A 9,443-nucleotide genomic window follows, 5' to 3' on the forward strand; every position below is an offset into this window, starting at 1 on the left:
GTTATATTTAAGCCTTAATAACAATAATAATTATAAAATCGCAACTATTATAATATAACTGTCGAATCCATTTCAGAGTTTAAATTTAAAATTGACTAATAAAAATTTAAAATCGATGAGACACTAGGGTGATTGCGGATTGATTTGATGTAGTTATTAGGATAAAAAATTATTCAGTTTTACTAGATCAGATAATACAATATCAGGACGAGTAATGATGCGCGCAGCGAATTCGTAGCGCGACTTAGGTGGTAGCTGATGTGGCCAAGTCCAACTCAGAGTAAAAATCGCAGACTTAGCTCTACTCCTCCTCCTCTTCCTCCATTTTTTCGCGACTTCTCCTCCGTGCCCTAACGAGTACTCTTCCTCATCCTCCATTTTTTCGCAACCTCTCCTTCGTGACCTACCTCTACTCCTCCTCCTCCTCCGTTTTTTCGCGACCTCTCCTCTCCTCCGTGCCCTACCTCTACTTCTCCTCCTCCTCCTCCGTTTTTTCTCTTCCATCAGCGATCGTGCCCTAACTCTACTCATCCTCCTCCTCCTCCATTTTGTCGCGAACTCTACGCCTTCTCCTCCTCTTCTGTTTTTTCGCGACCCCTCCTCCCGTACCCTAACTCTACTCCTCAACATCCTCCTCCTGTGCTTTCCCGTGCCCTAACTCTACTCCTCAACATCCTCCTCCTCTTGTGCTTTAACGCGACCCCTCCTCCCGTGCCCTAACTCAGTTTTGTGGTGGTGTGTGAAATCAGGCGTTCGAGAAGGACAGGCTGGAGACCTGGTGCTGGATTAAAGTACCACATGAATTTATCTATTATCTTCATTTATTGGGTGTATACTTAAGCATCTTGATAGTTTCCTTTATGTATACTACTGATAGGTTATATATCGAACATAACCAATAGCTAATCTTGTGATTTGTTTTCTTTCACAGGGTGCCAACTGTCAGGGGCAAGGAGCTTGACCTTCATTGTCTTTTTGTTGAGGTAACATCCCGAGGATGCTCCACAGAGTAATGATGTTCCACAGCTTTCCTTTTCATTGCCTGAAGGATATATAGAATTGAAATCCTTGTTTAATATATTATGATTAAATTAGACATGAAAAGGGTATATTGAGAGTGAATGATCACTTTCTAGTGTTTGACTAGAATGTATCCACAAGTGCAGGTAAGCTTTGGCCTGCAAATAGAAATGTTGTTTCCATGATTAAATATTTTTTAACATGTAAATACTCTAGAATTTCGTGTCAAGGACCATGAGCCCAGTTTTGATTTAAACTGTATTATCATTAATAAGGATGTTATCCCAACTTGTCATTCAACCAATGGGAATAATATAGAATGAGAGGTTGAAAAACTTTGCAGTTTGTTGCTTGTGAACAATTGCAGTAATAAAATACCTCGGAATTGGATATTTAAGTTGGGTCTTAGTTTTCGATATGATAGTTCTGTTGGCTTCATGAGCCTATTTTAGTTTGACAGATTCACATAACAGAATGAACTACTCTTTCTTTTGTTTTCACATGCTGGCATTGCATTTAAAATTGATGTTAATGAAAATATTTCTTCTCTTTATTGAGAGTTTTTTTTTGTTAAATTTATTTATTTTTAATCTAAGTGAAGGAAATTTGATTATTAGGTTGTAATTCCATGGCATCCTCAAGTTATAGCAACATCGACAATACAATATTTGAATATGTACCATGTAGGGACTGCGGCGAAGAACATTTGTGTGTATTTCTAGATCAACCAAGAATCCTGGAAGATACTATTACAAATGTGGGCAACATGGATGACAAAAGTGGGTGACGGTTGATACTAGTTCATCAGGCAAAATTGAGTTAGAGCACAATGCTTCTCATGGACATAATCCGGGAATAATAAATGTACCGAAATTTGTTTGGATATTAGTGAAGGTGAACTTGATTCTCTTAGCCGTAATCCTGATTGAGTTGTTAGTTCATCTGGCAAGTTAGTATTAAGTAGTGTTGGTGTTATAATGTAACTGACTTAATATTTGCAAGTCTAGACATGTTTGTTAGTTTATATCGTTAACTACTTTTGAATCTTGAATCATGTTGGTGTTGTAATTATATTAGGATAATTAGTGTTGAGTACTGTTGGATGATGAGAAGCATTTTGTTATATATTATTTTGTTAATTAATTCATCTTGTTAATTAGTATGTTTAACGACAGATTTAATTGCTGCTGCGTTAGTGTTGAGTACTGTTATATATTATTTTTTTTCTTTTTGCAAAAGCTATAGAAAGGTCCAAAATGATTGTGTTGTGAATGCAAAACCATCAAGAAGTCTGGATTGTTGCTATCAAAGGAATGTGTGGATTCACAATTATACGCTGAAACCAAGCTGCTTATGAACTCATCCCTTAGCGAGTGAGACAGGTAGATTGCGAGAGGGTGGTACAAGAGTATTACATGGTTAAGAGTTGATGAAGTCTAAGATACGCAAGTAGGGTGTGCCTGAACTGCACAAATAATGGCAGAGCAGAAGATGAGTTCCGAGTCGATGGCATCCCTGAAGTAATCATCAATGATATCACAAGCCAAATCCATCTCTTTAGTTCCACCGTGTAGTTATTGACAATTTTTTAATGATAATATAACTGGTATCTTGAGAATAAGCAAATCTTTCTATTTTAACAAGGGATCAAAAACAAATTCATTAGTTGATATCAAAGAGTCAAGAGAGTTTCTTTAATCTTTCTACCATTTGAATTTCGAACAATGAATGCACAATGTTTCTAGAAACAATGATTTAAGCCATTAAGTCAAATAGTTTAAGAACCATCACGCAGAACAGAAAGGTCTTATCATCAAAGATTAACTAACATTTATCATAAGCGCAAGAAGCTAACCAGTACTTTTTCCCATTTAAACCATGAACGTAATGAACTAAGGCAACAGTAGGATTTCAACGAAATAATCATGCAAAAACATTGCCTTAACAGAAGTTGCTTGATAAGAATCCTACAATTGCCAATAAATATTAGTTTTATCGTTATCCACTTCCATCTCGTACTCCAAGATCACTATCCTGCACGTCGTTTGAGGTTGCATCTGTATCCATTGAGCTTGAGGCCTCAGGATGACTAAATATCCAATCTGTAGCTTTCTCTATATCTGCATTGAAATGTTGAAAATCATACCAATTGAATTATCTTTCCAAATATCTTCTAGATCCTCTATAGATCAAAAGATCAACTTCATTACATATGCTTAGACAAGATGATTGCTTAAAAAAAAGTTCAAAGAGTAGACATAAACCTGGATCATCCATGTGAGAAAGTAACCATGTCATTGCTTCCTCAACTCCAGCATTAGTAGTGTTTATGACAGCCTTTTGACAAAAGCCCATAGCAGCAAGTTTGGAAACTATGTCCTCGCTAGCAACTAGTTGGGTGGATTCAACTTCCCCAGTGGGACCTGCAAAACAGAATGCATCAAACAAGAAAGTACAGAAAAAAAACTATAAGAAACACTGCACATTTAGCAGCCACTTTGTTTACTGAATTTGTAGCAAACAGACTATGATTATAAACCTGTTTCTGGAAATAATTATTCTCTCGGTTGCTACTATTCCAAAATATGCTACTATTCCAAAACATCTATATAAATATGCTACTATTCCAAAACATCTACATAACATGTTATTATTCCAAAACATTTACATAACTCCCTTCTAGAACAACTCGATAAGAGAATATTTTCTCCATGAATTTACATGACACAAATTTTGTAAACATCCACAAGCATCATAAGATCAAATAAATTTGAGAAGACATTATCCAACACCATGACAACGATAGGGGGATCTTCTGCTCCAAAAAGAAGGTTGTTATACCAGAAACAAAACTAAGGATAAGTGAATGACATATGACAATAATAACTATGCAGCAAAAAATGATACCTTGTAATAGCACCTAATATTGATCGCCTCCAAAGTCCAATACAAGAAATGTGTTTATTATAAGTGACTACAGTTTTGAGAACATCTTTCTGATATATAAGTCAAAGAAGCCAATAGTCAGTTATTTTAGCAATTGTTTTTATAATTAGGATCCAAAACACTTGAAACATAAACACATTTTTGTACAGATAAGCTAAAGGATAGTGATCCTGTCCGAATCACCGAACCAAAGGACGCTGGGCACATGGCGCGCTTCTAGTCGATGACGTAGGCCTCCGTCGGGTCACGCGAAGCTCCGGCGAACCTGCACAGAAGTCGGGCCGGGAAAGGTTCCCGGCGGCGACCCTCCGACGCTCAAGTCAGGCAAGCAAACAGTGTAAAAGGGTGGCTCCAGAGATGTTTCTTGCGCGTACCTGCGGCGAAGTAAGAGGCTCTATTTATAGAGCGAGTAGAGAACTAATGCACGTTCACCGAGGTGTAGACGTGTCAGCAACCCATACTTCGGTATGCAGTTGTCAGAGAGCTTACCTGACACCATACTGCTACAGTCCGAGCATGTCTTCGATGGGACAACAGGACACCCCGTTACCAGACTAGGAGTATGACGTAGCCATGCGACTTGACGGCTGTCAGAGGGTGTTCCCTTCCTTTACCCACCGCCCGGCTAGGGCATCCGTCCGGCCGACCGGGCAAAGAACGGCGTCCGGACGGCCTTAATTCCCTTCGTCGGCCGGGCGGCACGTCCCTCCACTCGGTCATTATGTACTGTTTCATTGAGCATCGGAACCCTGGTCCTTACCAGGGTGCTTTTTACTACCAGATGTCCCTTTCTTCCAAATCCGGTCGGCTCGTCCTTCTCCAGCGAGCCACTGGGCCCTTTGACCTCCTCGTGGCGTTGACCCCTCGTTATGGGGTTCCGGATTCTTACCACCGGATCACTTGCCTCCCCCCTCGAGTCTAGTCGAAGGAGGCGAAGTCCGACTGACTGGACTGCCGATCTGACTGAGCAATGACCCTTGCCTTAGTCCGCTCGGCCAGGCATAAGGATACTCATCCGTTCGGCAGTGTCTTGCCCGTGCCTTGTGCTTCTCTCGGAATCCATGTCCCATGCTCCCCCCCCCACTATTTATCACGTGCACTGCGCACGATAAGGGGAGCTCATTAAATGCGGCCAGTATCCAGTTGACACGTGGCGATCGTGCGCTTGTCAGCGTATGGTGGTGGCGTCACTTCCGATGGGACAACCGCCGTTCGAAATGAACGGCTGGATGATGATCTGGGTATCCGTGACCTGGATCGGACGGTGGACAATAATGGCGGCCGTCCATATAAAGCTCCCGACCCATGTTCCTCGCCGCATTTCATCCTCCTCATTTCCAGACACCCTGCCGCTCCTTCTTTCGCCGACAACCTTGTGCTCAGGCTTTCCGGCGACCACACGGCTTATTCTGACCATCTCCCTCGCTTGTAAGACCCTTTTTCTTACTCTCGACGTTTTCTTCTTTCTGTTATTCGTCCCCTTCAGTTGGTTTCCTTCCATTCTCTGCTTGAACCCTCCTTTTTTATCCCGCATTCTTGTCTTTTGATCATGACCAGCACCTCGCAGTCGGCCGGCGACGCTCCGGGTCTGTGGTATACGACCATGGAGAGCCGTTTTGACGAGGAAGACGCATTGCATCTCATTCGGACTTACGACCTGCCGACCGACCATCAAATAGTGCTAGCCACGCCGGCCGATCGGCCTCATGAACCGTCGTCCGGCGCGGTTCTTTTCTTCCGAGACCAATTCCTGGCCGGACTGCGTTTTCCACCCCCTAAGTTTTTCTTAGAAGTTTGCAACTATTTTCGCATTCCGCTCGGCCAAGTGCTTCCTAACTCTATTAGGCTGCTGAGCGGAGTGATAGTTTTGTTCAAACTGAACGGCATCCCCTTAACCCGAAAAATTTTCCACTACTTCTACTATCCCAAGCAAGCCGAGTGGGGTACCTTTGTTTTCCAGTCTAGGATAGGCTTCATCCTTTTTGATCATATGCCGAGCTCCAACAAACATTGGAAGGAGCATTTTTTCTATATACGTTTCCCAGAGCGGCCAACTTTCCGCACCAAGTGGCAGACGGCCATGCCCGCGCAACCGGAGCTCGGCAAGTTTAGAGGCGACGCGGACTATCTCTATGCAGCCGAACGGCTAGTCGGTCAGCGCTATCATATTGACAAGATGCTCCTTCCGGGAGTAATGCATATATTTGGCTTGTCTTCTACCCCAGCCGATCTGCCCTGTAGCATGAGTAAGTTCCCTTATCTCCCCCTTTATTATGTTCTAACTGATTTATTTTCTGCTTCTGTAGCTGAAGTCATGTGGCGCGCCAAAGCTACCGAGAGGCTCAAATTGATGGCCGCTCAGATTGAGGCGGTGACGAGCAAGGAGGCCGCTGAACGGGGCCTTGCTCCGGTTGATCCGGCCGGCGAAGAAGGTGCGGGGACACCAACTGTCCCTGAAGCTTCAGACGTCCCCACTCCTCCTGATGAGGCCGCGGGCGGCATAGAACCTCCTACCGAAGCTGTGGTGGAGGACCGCTCGGCCGATGATGTGCCGTTACGCACTCGGAAACATCGACGCCCGGATTCCACACCCGCCTCTACATTTGACGAGCCACAACCCGAGCGGGGCGCGGATGAACCGGTACTGTCCGGTACGATTTCCCTCGAGAGTACCCCGACCCCTCAGGGTTCTCCGAGGGCCAGCTCGGAGGTGCCGCCCTCCAGCTCTTCAAGAACTTTGCGTCGTATCAGGCGTTTGGGCGAGCTTCCTTCGGCCAGAATTTAATAAAGACCGTTCTACGCCTCCCCTCAGAGGCGTACATGGCTGCTGCTGATCGGCCAGTGGTCCCCGAGCAGCAGATTACTCTGACGGGCCCTCTTGCACAAGCTTGGATAGATGCTCGGCGTCGAATAGCCAAGATGACTCCCGGGCAGCTTGGTGATAGCAACCTACAACAGGCCACCGGGGTATGTTCTCCTTTTCTTGGTTGGCCTATTCGAATTATGTTTTTAACCTGCGCACATTTGCTGGCAGAACTGGGTGGAGCAGATCGCTATTAGCGATCGATTGGCCGAACTGGAGGACGAGTTGAAAAAAGCTGCGGGGGGCAACGGGCAGTCGACGGCCGCTCTGGAGAAGGCCAGAAAACTACTGGACGTCGAACGGAAAAGGGCTAACGATTTGGCGAGCAAGGTCGTCCGGCTTGAAGCGATGATCAAGCAACGAGATAAAGATATCAAGACGGCGACCACCCGGAAGCTCCAGGCCATCGATGATATGGACCGGATGAAGGTGGAGATCAGGGGGATGGAGCAACGCATCAAAGACTTGGACGCCTTGCTGACCACCGAGAAGGAGAGCCGCTCGGCGGATCTCCAAAGATTCGATGGAGACTTGAAAGAGCTCCAAGCCGCCAGTGACGCCGCTCACGCCACGCTCAAGGAATACAAAGAGGGGGAGTTGGCCCGCTCGGAAGAAGTGAGGAAGGCGTTCCTCCGCTCGGAAGACTTCGGAGAGAAGTTCACCGACAAGATATCCCTCACGTTCGAGGAGGCGATCAAGGCGGCGGTGGGCTATCTGAAGACTAAAGGTCACCTGCCTGCCGAGCTGACCATCCCCCCCGAGGATCTAGCGAGCGTGATGGACACCATCCCCGACGCACTTTTTGATTTTGATGTGTGAAGAGCGTTTTTATAAACTTTTTTATATTCCCGCCGTTCGGCCCGGCTTATCTCTGTAATGACTTTTTTGGCTTGCATAATAGATAATCTTCTGTTCCTTTCACTTTTTATTTTAGCAAGAAACTTTTCCCCCATCACGACTGTGTTCCTTAAAACTCTTCCGCTCGGAATCTCGCTATGCCAGACATGATCTGTCTTTAATGTCTTTCATCATGCGACTGGGCAGCCGCTCAGCGCGCAGACATCGCTTGTTTGCCTTTTCCATTCCGATTAACCATCTTTTGCTTCGCGCCTCACCTCAAAGAGGTTTTCGCTGGATTTTCGCATGCGAGCCGCTCGGACGTTTATAGATGCCGGCTCGTCTCTCGATATTTAAAGTCGGAGCTCGACGGCGCGGATATTTATAGTCGGTCGGCGCGGCTCTCGATCTTTAACGACGGGACTCGTCGGCCTTCCGCTCGGACGTTTATAGACGCCGGCTCGTCTCTCGATATTTAACGTCGGAGCTCGACGGCGCGGATATTTATAGCCGGTCGGCGCGGCTCTCGATCTTTAACGACGGGACTCGTCGGCCTTCCGCTCGGACGTTTATAGACGCCGGCTCGTCTCTCGATATTTAACGTCGTAGCTCGACGGCGCGGATATTTATAGCCGGTCGGCGCGGCTCTCGATCTTTAACGGGACTCGTCGGCCTTCCGCTTCGGACGCGTTTATAACGCCTGCGTCTCGATATTTAACGTTGGGCTCGACGCGGATATTTATAGCCGTCGGCGCGGCTCTCGATCTTTAACGACGGACTCGTCGGCCTCGGACGTTTATAGACGGCGGCTCGTCTCTCGATATTTAACGCGGGAGCTCGGCGCGGATATTTATAGCCGGTCGGCGCGGCTCTCGATCTTTAACGACGGAGCTCGTCGGCCTTCCGCTCGGACGTTTATAGACGCCGGCTCGTCTCTCGATATTTAACGTCGGAGCTCGACGACGCGGATATTTATAGCCGGTCGGCGCGGCTCTCGATCTTTAACGACGGGACTCGTCGGCCTTCCGCTCGGACGTTTATAGACGCCGGCTCGTCTCTCGATATTTAACGTCGGAGCTCGACGGCGCGGATATTTATAGCCGGTCGGCGCGGCTCTCGATCTTTAACGACGGGACTCGTCGGCCTTCCGCTCGGACGTCTATAGACGCCGCTCGTCTCTCGATATTTAATGCCGGAGCTCGCCGGCGGATATTTATAGCCGGCGCGGCTCTCTTTAACGACGGAACTCGTCGGCCTTCCGCTCGGACGTTTATAGACGCCGGCTCGTCTCTCGATATTTAACGTCGGAGCTCGACGGCGCGGATATTTATAGCCGGTCGGCGCGGCTCTCGATCTTTAACGACGGGACTCGTCGGCCTTCCGCTCGGACGTTTATAGACGTCGGCTCGTCTCTCGATATTTAACGTCGGAGCTCGACGGCGCGGATATTTATAGCCGGTCGGCGCGGCTCTCGATCTTTAACGACGGGACTCGTCGGCCTTTCAAGGCTAACTCCTTACCAGGTCGAGCGACCTTGGCCTTCGTATCATATCCCGCGCTAGAACAATATTTATGCCCGGCCGAACAGCACGGATCATTCGCTTACGAGTTTAAATATATAACCCTCCAGGCCGATCGGCTCGGGGGCCTTCGTTCTCGAGCTCCTAGCTCGGATATAAACCTCCCGGCCAATCGGCTCGGGGTCTTCACGCAGTAAGCCGTTTGGCAGGGAATGCTCAATGCGCTTTCATCTTTTTGCTTCCTGTATTACAAGTAC

Source organism: Zingiber officinale, chromosome 6A, assembly GCF_018446385.1.
Source record: "Zingiber officinale cultivar Zhangliang chromosome 6A, Zo_v1.1, whole genome shotgun sequence".
Lineage (NCBI taxonomy): Eukaryota > Viridiplantae > Streptophyta > Magnoliopsida > Zingiberales > Zingiberaceae > Zingiber > Zingiber officinale.